The following is a 16,078-nucleotide window of genomic DNA, read 5'->3' on the forward strand; positions in this document are numbered from 1 at the left end:
AAATGTGTAACATTTTTAAAATTTAAGTTTCCCTTAAGTAGCGGTAATATTATGAATACTAGTATTTGAGTTATTACCACTAAGTATATCATCATTCCGTATGGCAGGTAGACTAACATCTGATATGTAATTTTAGTTTCCTAAGTGAAAATAAAATAGTAATGAATGTCACTTGAGAGTCAAAGCCTACATACAAGGCTCCTAAATGCAATACGTGTCCCACCACTATATATGCAATGTACACATTCAATCAATATCTAGCCTATTTTCACATTCAAGTAGGGAGGAAGAAATCCTAACATTAAACAACAAACTTAACTATATGTTTTAAGAAAATGCATTTGCTTCATTTTATATCCATTCATTTTCATGCTGTCTTTGTAGCTGCCAGGTCTCTGAGACTGAAGTCATTGGTCATTCATGTATTAATTCTCCTGTTCATAATCTCACCTTTTCTTTAGCATACAGTAGGTGATAGAAAATCGATGAGGCCCAGTGTACCAGTTCACCAGTCAATCCCCCCTAGGCCCTCTTGCTAACAGAATAGCTTCTATTGACAGCCATGCAGGTTGCTATTAATATGACAGCCTCCTCTATATCCCACTGTAATTTATAATGAAATACCTAATCTCCATTATTTTGATCTAAGCAGGCGATCCCAAGTCTTTTTATCCAGTTCCCAATGGCAGTTACATGAGAGATGGCAAACCAATAATTTTTGTCAAGTTTTATAAGCCAACAGAAATGCTGCTCCACAGCTCCAGTTTGAAAAGACACAGATAAAGCTCATTCAGTGTGATGAATGAAAAAGCCATCTGGGGTTTTTCTTTTTGACTTCCTCTCCTTTTTTTCTATCCTTGTAATCAAATTTGAGAAAAATCAAATGGGGCTTTCTATGAAAGTACCTTTTGTTGATCTGAACGAGCTGGTAATTTACAAAATACCCTTCTTTTGTGAGCCAGGCTAAAGATAAAAGAATTGGTAGCTTTAAAGCTGGGCCTTGGTGGGACTCTACACGTGATGAAAGCAGCTTGTGTGTAGAGATTGAAACACATTTGAAAGCCGGGCCTTGCTCGGGGTGTTCGGGACGAACCAACTCATGTTCACGTTCTATGAATGGAATTACACAGAGTGGCCAAAAAAGGTGGATATAAGAGAATTCGTTCTTCATACTGACAGCAAGAACTTTTCCTTCTGACATTTGGATTTTGTTCCTCCAGCGCAGAAAGTTTCCAGCAGTTTACCACGCTTCTCAGAGTCAGAGCTTGCACTAATTTGTTTTTTTTCTTTGTACTGAATATATTTCTGTCACCTTAAATAACATGGAACAATGTGCATGAAGACAAAATATTGTTTTTACCGTACGTCTCTGGTGAAGTGATTAGCTTGATTGGCTGGAGACCGGATTAGCCTGGACTTCTTCTCATGATCCTCCTTTCTGTAAGTTGTCAACACGCATGATTCCTGCTAGTGAGAAGCTGAGATTAATTTAACCAAACGTGTGTTCTTTGTGGCAAATCATTATTTAATCTGTATGCTGACAAAGCGTAGAAAACAGCATGAGAAAAGCTGATGATGCGGTGTAGCAGCCAGCAAGGGTTAACTTTGTGTCATCCGGAACTTGTGGTTACAAATACACTGGCATGTGTTTATAGGGATCACCGTGGGTAACGTGCTGCATGATTGCAAACTAAAATGATTTCCTGGATTAAAATTATATATACGAGTTCAAGGCTCCATCAGGCTTCACAATAAAGAATCTAATTCTTAGAATTGGTTAATCACAAATACTCAGGTTATTGCTAGTAAGGATGCAATTATGCGTTCTTTGTATGCATTTTTAATTTGCATTCTGCTTATGTGCATATCAAAAACATTAAAGAATCATAAACTCTATGCTGCCTATTTATTAGCCTTATTTGAAGAAATTTATTCTTTTTTTTTTTCTTTTTTTGCTCTGGAACAGGATTTTTTTTTTTCTTATAAGAGAAATAAAATGTAAACGTGATATACATATATTTTAATATTTTAACACATTTTTTCTTGACATAGTTCTTTTTGCAATTGTTTAAGCATAATTTATAGAACATCTTGATTTTATTCTGAGCTTAGGTTGTTCTAAAACACTAACACTCGTGAAATAAAGAGATGTCCCTAAGGACAGTAAAAATATTATTAATTATAAAAAGGGTATGAATGGATGCATAACTCCAAAGTGACTGTTAATTGTTGCCTATCAAAATTCAAGAAAGCATGTGTAACTAATGCAAACATGCCGCACTTCTTTGAATATCAGAGAATGTATAGATGAGGTAGATGTTGTCACACAGGATTTATTTTCATTGAGAGCCATTTGCTGCCTCCTAATGACAGCAGTCTCAAACAACACTTGTGGCAGGGTGCCAGACACATCTGCTTTATTTAACAGATTAATCCTTGTGTTGATCGTTTAATTCATACTGCTTTGCTCATACTAGGCACTGTACAAGTGTTTCTTATTTTAATTTTATTTTTCTGTTAAAGATTTTCCTTATCGCAAGAATTATAGGGGACATTGGTTTTAAACAAAGATAATAAATGTACCTCACTGCTGCTGGTGTGTTCTTAAAAACAAAAAAACAAAAAACAAAAAAACAAACAAACCTACCCTACCCCATAAATAGATTTTTTTTTTTTAATTTGTAGTATAATAAAACACAGTATATACTTGCAACACAAAATGGTAAATAAATCTATTTTTTTCCTATGTTTTTATTGAAATGATATCTACTTAAAAAATGTCACAAGCCTTATTATTTGCTTGTAGTCACACAAGTAAATATGTTAAATATATAAATATATTACAGGACTCTCTTACTGTCTGTCTTTTTTTCTGTCTCCCCCTGTAATATATAAGTGTGTGTATGCAAATTTTCAATGACTAATGTATTTGATTTACTAAATTTACTGACACCATAATACATTTTATGCTCCCAATGAGCATTAGAAGCAGCATGGCTGCAGGAAAATGCTGCACACTACGTTATAGCACAGCCAGTCTTCCACTAAGCACTTTTTATAGTTCTCCATGGGGATCACTTACCAGCGATCAAAGAAAGCTGCCTAATCCAAGTCCTGTATTTGCTGCAGGCACCATGGTGCATTTTGATCATGCTGGGCAGACTACAGACATGGGATAGCTACTTCCTTTAGAATGCCTTTTAGTCTGCATTGCTTGCTTATTTCTGCTTACTACTTACGACTCAAGCATTACATTGTCTTTGTTGCAGCCAGCAAATGCCTATTTTTATTAGAAAGCTTGTATGTTAGGGTTTACGTTTCAAAACCCCCAGTGCTAAAAATAAGGAGGAAATTCTGTTTTTGACCAGTAGATGTCACTATAGGCAAGAGAAATCTTCTTGCTGTGTCCTCAGCCAACTGATTTTCCCCTCAGTAGACTTGGAAGGCCATGACAGGTATTCATCTGTCCCTGATGGCCTTGCTGTGTGTGTGTTCAATGCCAGGTTATACATTTTGTAGGTAATTGTTAATTTCAATTTTGGCATAATTTACACATTTGTGTAATACTGCTGAGAGTTTATACACATTCTTTGTGAAGGAATAGTTATAAATAGAGGACTTCTGGGCATATTTCTATCTCTGGAATGAGGTTGAAGTGACTTTACATATTAAACCCTAACATAATAAAATGTATTTTTTTCATCAACCCCCCCCCCCCCCAAAAAAAAAGTATATTTTTCTTTTTTGTAGGTCATGCTTTCTACCGTCTTCTCTAACAATCTGATACAAACATTATTTGCCAAAAAAAAAGTTCTCTTTTTTTTTTTTTTTTTTTTTTGTAACATTGATTTTAAATGGTCAAACAAGCCTCATTTTTAAATGCAGTCAAAGCCATGTGAGTTAGTGGCTAATATGGCCAATGTTAAATAGATACTTCTTAAAAAGCTATTATTTGTAGTGCCCTATCAGTCTTGATTTAACTACGATCACTGTTTAACCACAAATGCACTCTGTTTCCTCTTATACTTTAAAGATGAAATATTCTGTACTTAGAGTTTTGTGTTTTGCCTGTAGAAGCAACTCAATGTTATCCTATGTGTCCATGCACATTAGGACGTTTAGAGGCATGTTTTGAGCTCAACGTTAGAGGCAGGAAAAAAACCCTTTTGGTTTGCATTTTTGATTGGAGCTTTCTGGCAGAAAAAAAAATGCGAAACTCACCTAAACTCTATATGAACATTATTTTTCTTCCAAGGGAACTGACGTTTTTTTTTAAGCCCAGTGTGCATGGAGTCTAACAGCAAACTATAAATTTTATACTGTCTCTTTACATGTATGTGTGGAAGGAGTCATCGTAATGTAAATAACTTTATGAATTTGTTTTAACATTTGAAACACTTTGTTTTCTTTGTATAATACATGTACATGGGGTTCCATACATTTTCTCTGCTTTCCGATTAGTGGTGCTGCATAGTGGTTGTGCCTTACTGCTCCACTCCCTCAATGCAGGGCTACAAGTTAGGGTGGAATACAATGCTGAGCTTTTGTCTCAGCATATATAAATCAGAGAGTCTGAATCACTGTAGCAAAGTACAAACGATTACATATCTCTATATGTAATATTAGAGCTGTAAAATATACGTAGCATGTACAAATTGTACATAAAATTTACTGCTCTAATAATTGCAAATATGTTCTCACTGAAAATGTAAAAATGAACTAACCAAAGAACTGCGTGCCTTCTTTACATATGCTGAGCAATATTTGTGTGTTTGTGGATTGATGTTGCAACCACTTGTATTATAAGAAGGCAAATATATATGTATATTTTAGAGCAGATTTGATTGTATATATGTTGAAATGTTAAAAAGATTACATTTTCATTTATTTTGTATTCAATCATATAAAACCTCATATAAGGTAGAGAAGAACCACTGGGGTACTTAGATAAGAGACTGTTGTCCTTTGTGTCAGACTATAGGGCCCAATTATTTTGCTTGGCATGCATGTTTTTTTGCAAGCTATGTTGTCGTCACTGGGAATGATCAACTATCATTTTGTGCTGATGAGAAGGTTGGAGGCAGTGTGTGGCTGTAACAGTTACTTTGTACAACCAAACACATTTGGATGCATTCAGGAAGACAAAAAGCAATCTGTAAAGGGCATGACAACCAATCAGCATTCATCTTTTACGGCATAGAATGTAAAACTAAAGTCTGATTGGTTTATATGATTTACTGCACAAGGCCCATCCTGTTTGCTCTTTGCCATTTAAAGCAAGTCTAATGCCACGTACAGACGGTCGGAATTTCCGATAACAAATGTTCAATGTGAGCTTGTTGTCAGAAATTCCGACCGTGTGTAGCCTCCATCGGACATTTTCTGTCGGAATTTCCGACAACAAAAATTTGAGAGCTGGATCTCAAATTTTAAAACAACAAAATCCATTGTCGTAAATTCAGAGCGTGTGTACACAATTCTGACGCACAAAATTCCATGCATGCTCTGAATCAAGTACGAGACGGAAGTGCTCGGTAAAATTAGTGTTTGTAATGGAGATAGCACATTCGTCACACTGCAAATTTTTTAATCTCTCAATGCAGTGCATTTTCTTCTTCTTTATAATGCTAGAATAATGAAGTTGTTTTGCTGCTGATATTCACACAGAGTTCTGACAAACGGATTTCTTTATTATTTCTCGTGATCTCATGAATAACCTTTATAATTTTTTTGCCAGATCTACAGAATAATGTTTATATTTTTTTTTATAGTGATCTACTTTTTTTTTTTTTTTTTTTTAAGATCTCCTGATTTTTTGTTTTTTTGTTTTTTTTCTAGTGATCTCCATGATATTTTTTTTCGTTTTGTGTGTCAAGTTACCACAACACCATTATTATCTTGTATTTTTTAACCTTTTTTAACGAGGCTGAAAAGCGCGAATCGTCTCTCACCAAACTTCTACTAACATGAGATTAGCATAAGGAGCCCAAAGGGTGGCGCACTGGCTATTGCACTTCCCTTTTCTAGTGCCGTCGTACGTGTTGTATGTCAGCGCGTTCTTGGTGATCGGAATTTCCGACAACATTTGTGCGACCGTGTGTATGCAAGACAAGTTTGAGACAACAACATTCGTCGGAAATAAATCCAGGATTTTGTTGTCGGAATGTCCGATCGTGTGTACGCGGCATCATAGAAATAACCAAATAAAATGCTCATAAAACATTTTCTATAACTAGCTGTGCCATCACTTAGTATTAATATATAGCCTCTGTAGATATACACATCATGCAATTCTAACCATATAGTGTAAATAGAGTAGAATAATCTCTCCCTGACTAATAAAAGTTAAAAGTAACCATATCTATTTGAGGTTTCCACAATATTAAAAGTTGTATCTTAAAAACATTGAAAATCCATTACTGTTCTAACGTGTCTGCTTAAAGAGAACGTATTTTCCTTTTATTTTCTTAGCTGCTGTAAAACCCACAACTGGAATCTGCTTTCTCAGGGTGATGCAGATGCCTTATTTTTGGGCACTTTCTAAAATATATCCAGCCTTTTGAACAACAGCTCTCATAGTTCTTGCAAATGCCATATAGACAAAAGCCATAATTAAATATGTCTAAATAACCCAGCACTGATTTCTAAAACATACACTGAAAAGAGTTATCTCTACCTTACCTCTTCTGGTTAAACACATTTTAATAAAAAATGTAATAAAAAATGTTTTGGAAATCACAGCTTACTTCACAAGATAGGACTGCCCGATATTCATTCATTTATAGTAATTATAAACCTCTTTCAGATTACTGTATATGTGTGCCAGTCTGATTGAGATTCACTGCATACTTACTGTAGTAATAATGTGATCTAGTCTGTAAGAAAACTATGCTAGTGATAATGAGTGAAAGTTCATTTTTGATAGATGTGCATTTTTAACTATGTTGTGTTACACGTCACCTTGCAAATGTAGGTAATGGGCAAGTGTGTTGTTAAACCTCCTGGTGTGTTAGGCAGTACTAAAAATGTTACTCATTGATAGGCTTCTCCCCCTGATCATGGAGTTTATATTTGTTACTACAGACTCTGAGGTATTGGTACAACACTACATCTGTTTGCTGTTTCCAAAGTAGTATCTCTACAAGAAGAACACACCAGGGGGTTGATTTACTACAACTGGAGAGTGCAAAATCTGGTGCAGCTCTGCATAGAAACCAATCAGCTTTCAGGTTTTTTGTCAAAGCTTAATTGAACAAGCTGAAGTTAGAAGCTTATTGGCTACTATGAACAGCTGCACCAGATTTTGCACTCTCGATTTAGTAAATCAACCCCACATTGCCATAAAACAAAGCTGAACCTTAATTTCATGCCACCTATATACATACTGGCTTAATTACCACATTTGTGCAACCACTGTTTACAGTGTACAATACCCAATAGGAAAGAATCAGATGTTCAAAGATGACATCTGGTTGTTCTCTGTGACTTCACTTTGAATATTGCAATAATAATTTGCATTTCTTTTTTTAAAAAAAAGCCAGTTACGCCTAGTAAACATGCATCATACATATTTATATATACACAGAAATATTTGTCAAAAGTTTCTGTAACCTACAGGAGGTACAGATAAAGTACTTTCTATAAGGAGAATGCTTTGAGTAGTAATATTTTCTCAACTCAACTGACTTCCCTTTCAGTAACACCAATAAAAGGTAAAACCCACATCCAATGGTAATGATAAATACAGAATGTTTTTTTTTTTTTTAAAAAGCAAAAATTTTACTTTAATAGTCATGTTTGTTAATGTTATCAGTATTTTTTGTATGCTAAACTGAGAATTTTAGTTTTCCTAAACCTTTAAACATGACATGTACTAATTACTGAATCATTGTTCTTTATTTGTAGACTTGGCATTTGTACCAGTATTATCTATTTCCAAGGATACACTCCCTTCTATCTCACTTTTTTTTAATTAAAATATAAACATTTGAGTATACTAAACAGAGAAAAGAGTATTGTTTAGGACTATTAGAAACGTATAATGATTAAATATGAGTCATCCTCATCCCAAGGTAATACTTTGATTGAGTGACTGTAAGATGTTCCAGACAGTAATACAGACTGAAAACTGTGACACAGAATACAATTTAGTTTGCGTGCAAGAAGCTCGCCATAAACAGAGGTATGTGGTCATTCAGAAATGAACATTCAGACCTTTGGTTAATTCTCTCCTGTTAACTTGGAAATACACTATTCAGAGCTTGTGGGGTGGTCTTCCCATTACTGCATCCGAGTTAGTAATAAGGAGCAACAAGTTATTTTTATTCATCTCTTCTTTATCAGCAGAGACGAATAGAAGCTAAAACAAAACTTTTCAATTTGCTGGAGCTCCTTGCAGAGCCAATGCTCATCTACTGAGGCCCACTGGTATGAACATTAATTCTCCTCATTTAATTTATTGAATTATTATTGTGCTTAAAATCTTGGTTTGTGCTTAATATCTTGGAACATGTTCTCTATACCTTCAAGTGTATTTCCATTTTTGCTGCCAAACTGAAATAACATCTACTTTATATGTGTTACATGTTCTCATTCACATAGCATACCTTAAAAATATTTCAAAATTGCAACTTACCTTTTTTTAAGATCTCTTGTTCTGGAAATTCAACACTGTAAAATCCTACAAAGTTCTCTTTGTTTATGAGGTGTCTGGGCCGCTGTGTTTGCCATAATTATGTACTGTGCACACACATTTTAATTATCCACTGTAAGACTAACCATAGATGGTTCGAATTCATGCTGAACCGGCCCAAGATTGGAACCATGTATGGACATAATGTACCAAGTTGATCGATCAATCAGCTTGGGTACAACCAGCCTGTTGGATTTACTCGTAAATATCGCTAGAGGCTGCTATAGCTGCTCGCAATAATCAGTCTTCTCCCGACAGGGATGGCTTCCCCCACCTAACCCCCCCCCCCCACCGGGGAGAACACATGTCTTGGCAGGAGGGATTCCCCTGTCAGCATTGTCTGTGTTGATGGGGGAAATCATGCAAATTTCTTTCTTTCAACCACAGGTTGCAGGAAAGAAGTTCACACTGTCTATGGCCCGCCTAAGCTAAATTTCAACACTGTCTGTCTTAACAAAAGGCTAGGCTTACTGCATTGTATGTTAATGAGCCTTGGCCCGTCCTTAGGACAAACTCACTCTGGTATTGTTCAGAATTCTTTTAAGTGAGCCATGAGGCTTCACTTGAGAAACACCAAAAAGGTAAGAATTGTTATTTTTTTGTGAATGGGAATATACAGTGAGGAAAAAAGTATTTGATCCTCTGATGATTTTGTACGTTTGCCACTGACAACAAAATGATCAGTCTATAATTTTAATGGTAGGTTTATTTTAACAGTGAGAGACAGAATAACAACAAAAATATCCAGAAAAATGCATTTTAAAAAAGTTATAAATTGATTTGGCAATCACAGAGGTCAGACATTTCTTGTAGTTGGCCACCAGGTCTGTATACATCTCAGGAGGGATTTTGTCCCACTCCTCTTTGCAGATCCTCTCCAAGTCTTTAACGTTTCGAGGCTGATGTTTGGTAACTCGAAGCTTCAGCTCCTCCCAAATATTTTATATGGGATTAAGGTCTGGAGACTGGCTAGACCACTCCAGGACCTTAATGTGCCTCTTCTTGAGCCAATCCTTTGTTGGCTTGGCCGTGTGTTTTGGTTCATTGTCATGCTGGAATACCCATCCACAACCCATTTTCAATGCCCTGGCTGAGGGAAGGAGGTTCTCACCCAAGATTTGACAGTACATGGCCCCGTCCATTGCCCCCTTGATGCGGTGAAGTTGTCCTGTAGCCCATTCCAGCCTTGTGTAGGTCTACAATCCTGTCCCTGACATCCTTGGACAGCTCTTTGGTCGTGGCCATTGTGGAGAGACTGGAATCTGATAGATTGATTGCTTCTGTGAACAGGTTTCTTTTATACAGGTAACAAGCTGAGATTGGGAGCACTCCCTTTAAGAGAGTGCTCCTAATCTCAGCTTGTTACCTGTATTGAAGATACCTGGAAGCCAGAAATCATACTGATTGATAGGGGATCAAATACTTATTTCACTCATTGAAGTGCAAATCAATTTATAACTTTTTTGAAATGCGTTTTCTGGATATTTTCATTATTCTGTCTCACTATTAAAATAAACCCACCATTAAAGTTATAGACTAATCCTTTCTTTGTCAGTGAGCAAACATATAAAATCAGCAGGGGATCAAATACTTTTTTCCCTCACTGTATAACTAACATGTTGTTATATATTGCCTGCAAAAGTGGAAATACGCTTTAGAAGGTTTTCAAATACTACACACAGTATCACTGCTGCAGTACCTTGTGATCTGGTATTGTTACTGTACCCAATGTTCTCTGTGTTTATGTTACTGTTAATAATATATTTCAGATTTTGGAGCCTGGTGGTTGTATTACAAAGCACTGGTGTTGCATCTCGGTGAGGTGGGATGCTTTTTTTCTGAATGTTTCTATGATTTTATCAGATAGCCATATTAAACATTAGTATTGCTTCAGTATTAAATGTTATACTCATTGATAACATTATGCAATGTGTATATTTCATGTCTTAATTAACTCTGCTATTGATTTAATAGCAGTTGGTGGTGCTTTATGTTGTTGTTTTTTTTATTTTTAAGCATCATGATATTGCTGTATAGTTTAAGAAGACACCGTACAGTTTAATTATTTAAATACACCTATAGATATAAATAGATTGTTGCACATTCATTAGTTTTAGTATGCACATTGTACTCCAGTATGTACACTTCATGTACACTGCTGCTGGTAAACGGATGTTTAGGCGTAGTTGGGCTTTTTTTCAGCTGCCCCTGAACTCTCCTCTGTGTTATCTTATCAGTACATGTACACAGGGTTGTTTATAGTCGTTTAGAAGCATTTTTTGGAAAGCAAAAAAATGCATTTAGGACGGATGTTCAGAGGCATTTGAAACGCCAAATGCTTGTAACAGCTTGTAAACGTGCTTAAACGCGGTAACTCGCATTCAGCCGCGTTTCGTTTACAGGCATTTTCAATTTTTGACTGTTTGAAAAAAGAAATGCTTCTAAACGCAAACGCAGCATGTAAACGCGGCAAAATGGATGTTTTTAAACGTCGGTTATTATCTGTCAAGTTGAATCGTTCAGGAGAGGCTGCAAAATGTCCCGTGTACATTAAGCCTAACAGAGCTAATATATTAATGCCTTGTCATAAATTGCTTTGTTGCTGATGGTTAAATTAAGGTTCCAGTAAAACACATAAGATGTGATCATACAAAGCCAGTAGCCATAATGAAAGAACCGAAAGAAAGACCCACAAATATATTAAATATGTGATTTTATTAGATTTTGCTTTAGGATGCACCATTTGCAATACATGAAAACTGTACAAGAAAACAAATTGGACCTGTAACAGCAAATAAAGCCTACCTGTGAAATGGTGCTTCTTCTGTATAGTCCTACCAATAACCTGTCATTATATACAATACAGTTTGATTCACCATTATACTCCTCCCCCAACTACAAACTGCTGCAAATATGAAACTGTGCTCAGCAGTGAGGATTTTTTATTGCAGGTATTGCAGCCATCAATCATCAGTTGTCATCATTGGCATTTACCCAACAGGCAGTATTGTCTTTCTATTAAAATTATAACCATTAACAGATATTAATGTAAATTTCATGTGCTTTGGACCACCAGCTGCCTTGAAACTTTGTCCCCTGTCAGCTGCCAGACTTAATACTACAGACTTAATATAGGAAGAGGTTAGCTGTCCACTGGGTTTGAGTATGTTTGGACCCTTATTGTGTTATGCCATATTCCAAAGAAGGAATTGAATATATCTTTCAAACATATATGAGTATTCCAAACAGCTGATGTCATGATGCTTTAGAATGAAACTGGAATATTGTATATTTTGCAGCCAATCCAATCAATTCAGTTTGTGGGAGGAAGGTTTAACCACTTCAGCCCCGGAAGAATTGGCTGCAATTACCATGCCATTTTTTGCGATACGGCACTGCGTCGATTTAACTGACAATTTTGCGGTCATGCGACGCTGTACCCACAAATGGAGCTTTCTTTTGGTGGTATTTGATCATCTCTGCGGTTTTTATTTTTTGTGATATCAACAAAAAAAGAGTGACAATTTTGAAAAAAACACAATATTTTGTACTTTTGGTGTAATAAATAGCCCCAATTTTTTGGGGGGCTATTTATTATTTGGGGGCAATCAAGGGGTTAACTGTGTTCCCTATGTGTGTGTTCTAACTGTTGGGGATGGGACTGACTATAGGAGATGAGAGATCATGGTTCCCAGCTCGTAGGAACTCACGATCTCTCTCTCCTCTCCTCACTGAACTGGGATGTGTGTGTTTACACACACAGGTCCCTGTTCTCATGCCCGCAATGGCTCATGGCCACCGCCGGTCACGAGCATTGGCACCCCCGCTGTGCAGCGGGTGAATGTGCGTCTGCTATCCCGCTTAAAGGGACCAATGTATAGCTACGATGGTTCGTGGGATCGTGCCGACCTGCCGCTGTATAATAACGGCAGCTGGTCGGCAAGTGGTTAATCAGAAGTTTTCCACACAGCCTTCAATAAATGTAAAACCTCCTAATTCCAGCTGCAGTTTTCCATTTGAATTTGATTTGTGGCTGTGCAAAACGGACATTTCCTAGTTGTGGAACATTGGTATACAAGTAACAAACTCTGGAAAAACCTTATCTATTTTGTAATTTGTTCTGTTTAATCTGTTGTTTTGTTGGTGCAGAATATGTTTGAATCAAGGTGCTCTCCATCCACAGAACTGATGCATCATGCAAAAGGTTATTAGAAGTCAATTTTAGGAGTGGAGAAGGATTTTTTTCACGATAAATGGTTATACAATTATCCCTTTTTACAGACCTACAGCAATATGTCTTTTATTGCATTGTGTAAAAAGGTTTAAACAATGTTGCTTCTTGATATATGGAGATTAGAAGAGTGCCAATGTGCAATGAGAAGCCTTGAGTTAAGCACACCAAGTCAGCTGTGGCATCTGTTGTTCATATGAACAGACTCTTATGATTGAGGAATTTTGTTATATAAAATACAGTAAAACAGGAAGAGTGCTTGATGCTGGGCTACCTTGGTCCTCAAAATTCTCAAAAATACAAGTTTGTCAGAGCCCTGAAATTGGTAAAATATGTAGATTTAGAGGGCATTGTAGTCTAGAGGAGAGCATCAGTCATGTAGATAACGTGGCTGTAAGAATGTCCACCATCTTTTGCCAGGTTAGCAATGTTTTTTTCTTGGTATACTATATGTACCAGTACATAAAAGGCAACAATGATATTGATCTAAGGCATACTTAATACAAATAGATTTATGACCCTGTTCATACTTCTGCTCTTTAAACTACATGCAGTCTTAGTGCAGTATGTAGAAGTTCTTCCATACACGTATAATATGCAGAAATATCCATTTACAAATCCACATGATTTATACTAATAAGCTACATTAATTCTTGCATCAAAATGTTCAAATCACAAAAAATAACATTGTGTTAAAATGATTTTTCTTTATGAAATAAACACTTAACAAATAATAGCATTAATTTACCAGGAATCAATATTATAATTAATAAATACCTTTTGGCCTAAAGAAGTATTAGGATGTCCAAATTACAAAATGAGCAATAGTATGGATTTCAGTAATGCAGGCAAAAGAACAATTATAGGTACTTTTTCTTTTATGATATTATCTTTTAAATGTCAAAGGCTAATATCTTTAAATGCACACATTTAACATGTATATTTTCTATACAAAAGAACAAAAAAAGTTTTATTTGTTGTAGAGTTTAAACTTGTTTTTTGTATACATATATGTGCTGGTGATTCAGATCTGTCCATTATCCCCATGGTTTGCTATGGAGGATTACGTCTGCCCTGCAGACAAATAGATTACAACTCTCACTAAATGGTTGCTAAGGCAGCCGGTGCAGTGTGTGTATCCTGTGAGTTTAAAGCCCAGACATACAAACATATAATCTGTTCCGCTGTATATTTGTAAGATTTCTTGTTGACCTCACACTGGCCACTTTTATAGAAAGGTTAATCCTTACCTCCCTGTTGTGCTTATGTGATAACTACTTGGTGAGCCTGAACCTTAATTTAACATTTTTCTGGCATTGTCATAGTCTGTCATTCTTTGCTGATGGCATAGGTTAGTTGTGACAGCATGCAGATGAATGGATTTACTTGGACATTTAAGAAAAAATATATATTATTTTTAATCATGGGGTTCTCCATTTTTGCTACTCAAGAGGCACTTATCCCACTGCTCAGTCTGACACTGCCATCACAAGTAGCATTACTTGGGTAGCTATAGGCATGGAGGGTTCTATCACTGCTTCTCCTGATAGTGAGTTGCACTTGCTATGTCCTGTGATGATCACAAGTGCTAACTCTTTCTTTTCCACATCAACCACATTTAGCGCAAAGAGACAAACCTGTTGTACTCAGGACTTTAAATATACCATAAATGAAAGGATACTATAGCAAGATCACAGCATGAACCCCTACTTTAACAGTCCACTCCAAAATACTTTATACATTTGGATATGGAGGGGGGGGGGATCATGTGAACTCCTAACATTGGATAGTGCTTTGGTCTAGCAATCAGTTATTAGGCCATAACAGAACTAGTAAAGTCACTATTTCCCTTAGCAACTGACACTAGCCAACACTGGGGATTCTTTCTGGGAGGACAACTTTTCCCTCTTTTTAAGTAAATTTGACATGGACAGCAACATTTTTTCAATTTTTGTTAAGCATTTTTTACCCTATGGTAACATCCCATGTGCATTGCTCTTGTACACTGTTTTTATACATGAGATGTCTATTAATCTTTGGCTGTCATGTTATCCTTGTATGCAACCTGCCTGTGAATTGTTTAGAAAATTCTTTTAACTGATCTTGAACAACCAAATCTGGGGTGAAAATTAATTGTTTTAAATCTATGCCATTTGTAGGCTGTATCATTTTTGAGTGGGAGAAAGTGGGTGTGGCGCTGCTTTGGTAAATCCCTAAGGTTAGTGGTAAATTCTCTTACTGGTATCAGGTAGAGCACAATTAAGTAATCATGCACTCAAAAGTGTGAATATAAGGTATAGCACTATATTAGGGTGTTGAATAAACCAAAAAGTCCTATATCTTCCAATTATTAATGGTGCTAAAAATAAAAAATACATTCATATTCTATAATTTTTATATATACAATGGTATCTTCTAAAACATGGTGTGATATTACAGGTATAAAAATATTATGTAGTTGGTATAACCGTGATTCCATCAATATAAAAAAAAAATCATAAATGCCTAATGAGCAGAAAAGTGACAGGTGTTTGAAAAATTCTTAATTTATGAGTCCATATAAAGTGCTATATAAGGTGCTCCAATATTAGTGTATTTTCACAAGGACATGCGGTGTTCCAATGTCTCCACTTGTGCTCTCCCTCTTTTACCACACTCACCAGAAAGCTCTCCACACCAGGGGGTAAACAGTATTCACAGCCCACAGTGGGTGAAAATAGGTCCCAGATACGAGGAGCATATGCCTCTTCTTCCTTCTTAGTTCCTCTACATCAACCTCATACATATGTAAAGATGACAAAAGTGAGCCCCATTGTGTAATTCCTATTATGGGGATTTATTAAAAAAGTGTTTAAAAATGCACTTACATTGTATTTAGACAGTAATGAGCAATTCGATTAGGAAGTTCGGGATGCGATGCACTCCACTGGAAGTGACGCAATGACGCTGGGAGCTCCGTCCTACATGTTTTGTCACAGCGACATAATCAGGAGCGGCACACTGGCACACCGCATGTCCTTGTGAAAGCACCCACTAATATTGAAGCACCTTATATAGCACTTTATATAGGCTCATAAATTAAGAATTTCTCAAACACTTGTCACTTTTCTGCTCATTAAGCATTTGTTTATGAATTTTTTATATTGCTGGAATCA

The 16,078-nt window shown here is 36.1% G+C and overlaps 1 long non-coding RNA gene across 4 annotated transcripts in view; it reads left to right on the top strand.

Moving 5' to 3' along the window:
• The window catches only part of LOC141139794 (uncharacterized), a 1,361,894-nt gene that overhangs the window by 208,622 nt on the left and 1,137,194 nt on the right, over nt 1-16,078 (top strand). Inside the window, exon 1 of one of the 4 annotated variants that reach the window (XR_012243806.1) lies at nt 1,024-1,440. The exons of the other annotated variants lie outside the window; for them this stretch is intronic. This is a non-coding gene — a long non-coding RNA (uncharacterized lncRNA). Of the gene's footprint in view, nt 1-1,023; nt 1,441-16,078 lie in introns of those variants that run through there. 4 annotated transcript variants of the gene reach the window in all.

Source organism: Aquarana catesbeiana, linkage group LG04 (assembly GCF_042186555.1).
Source record: "Aquarana catesbeiana isolate 2022-GZ linkage group LG04, ASM4218655v1, whole genome shotgun sequence".
Taxonomy (NCBI): Eukaryota; Metazoa; Chordata; class Amphibia; order Anura; family Ranidae; genus Aquarana; species Aquarana catesbeiana.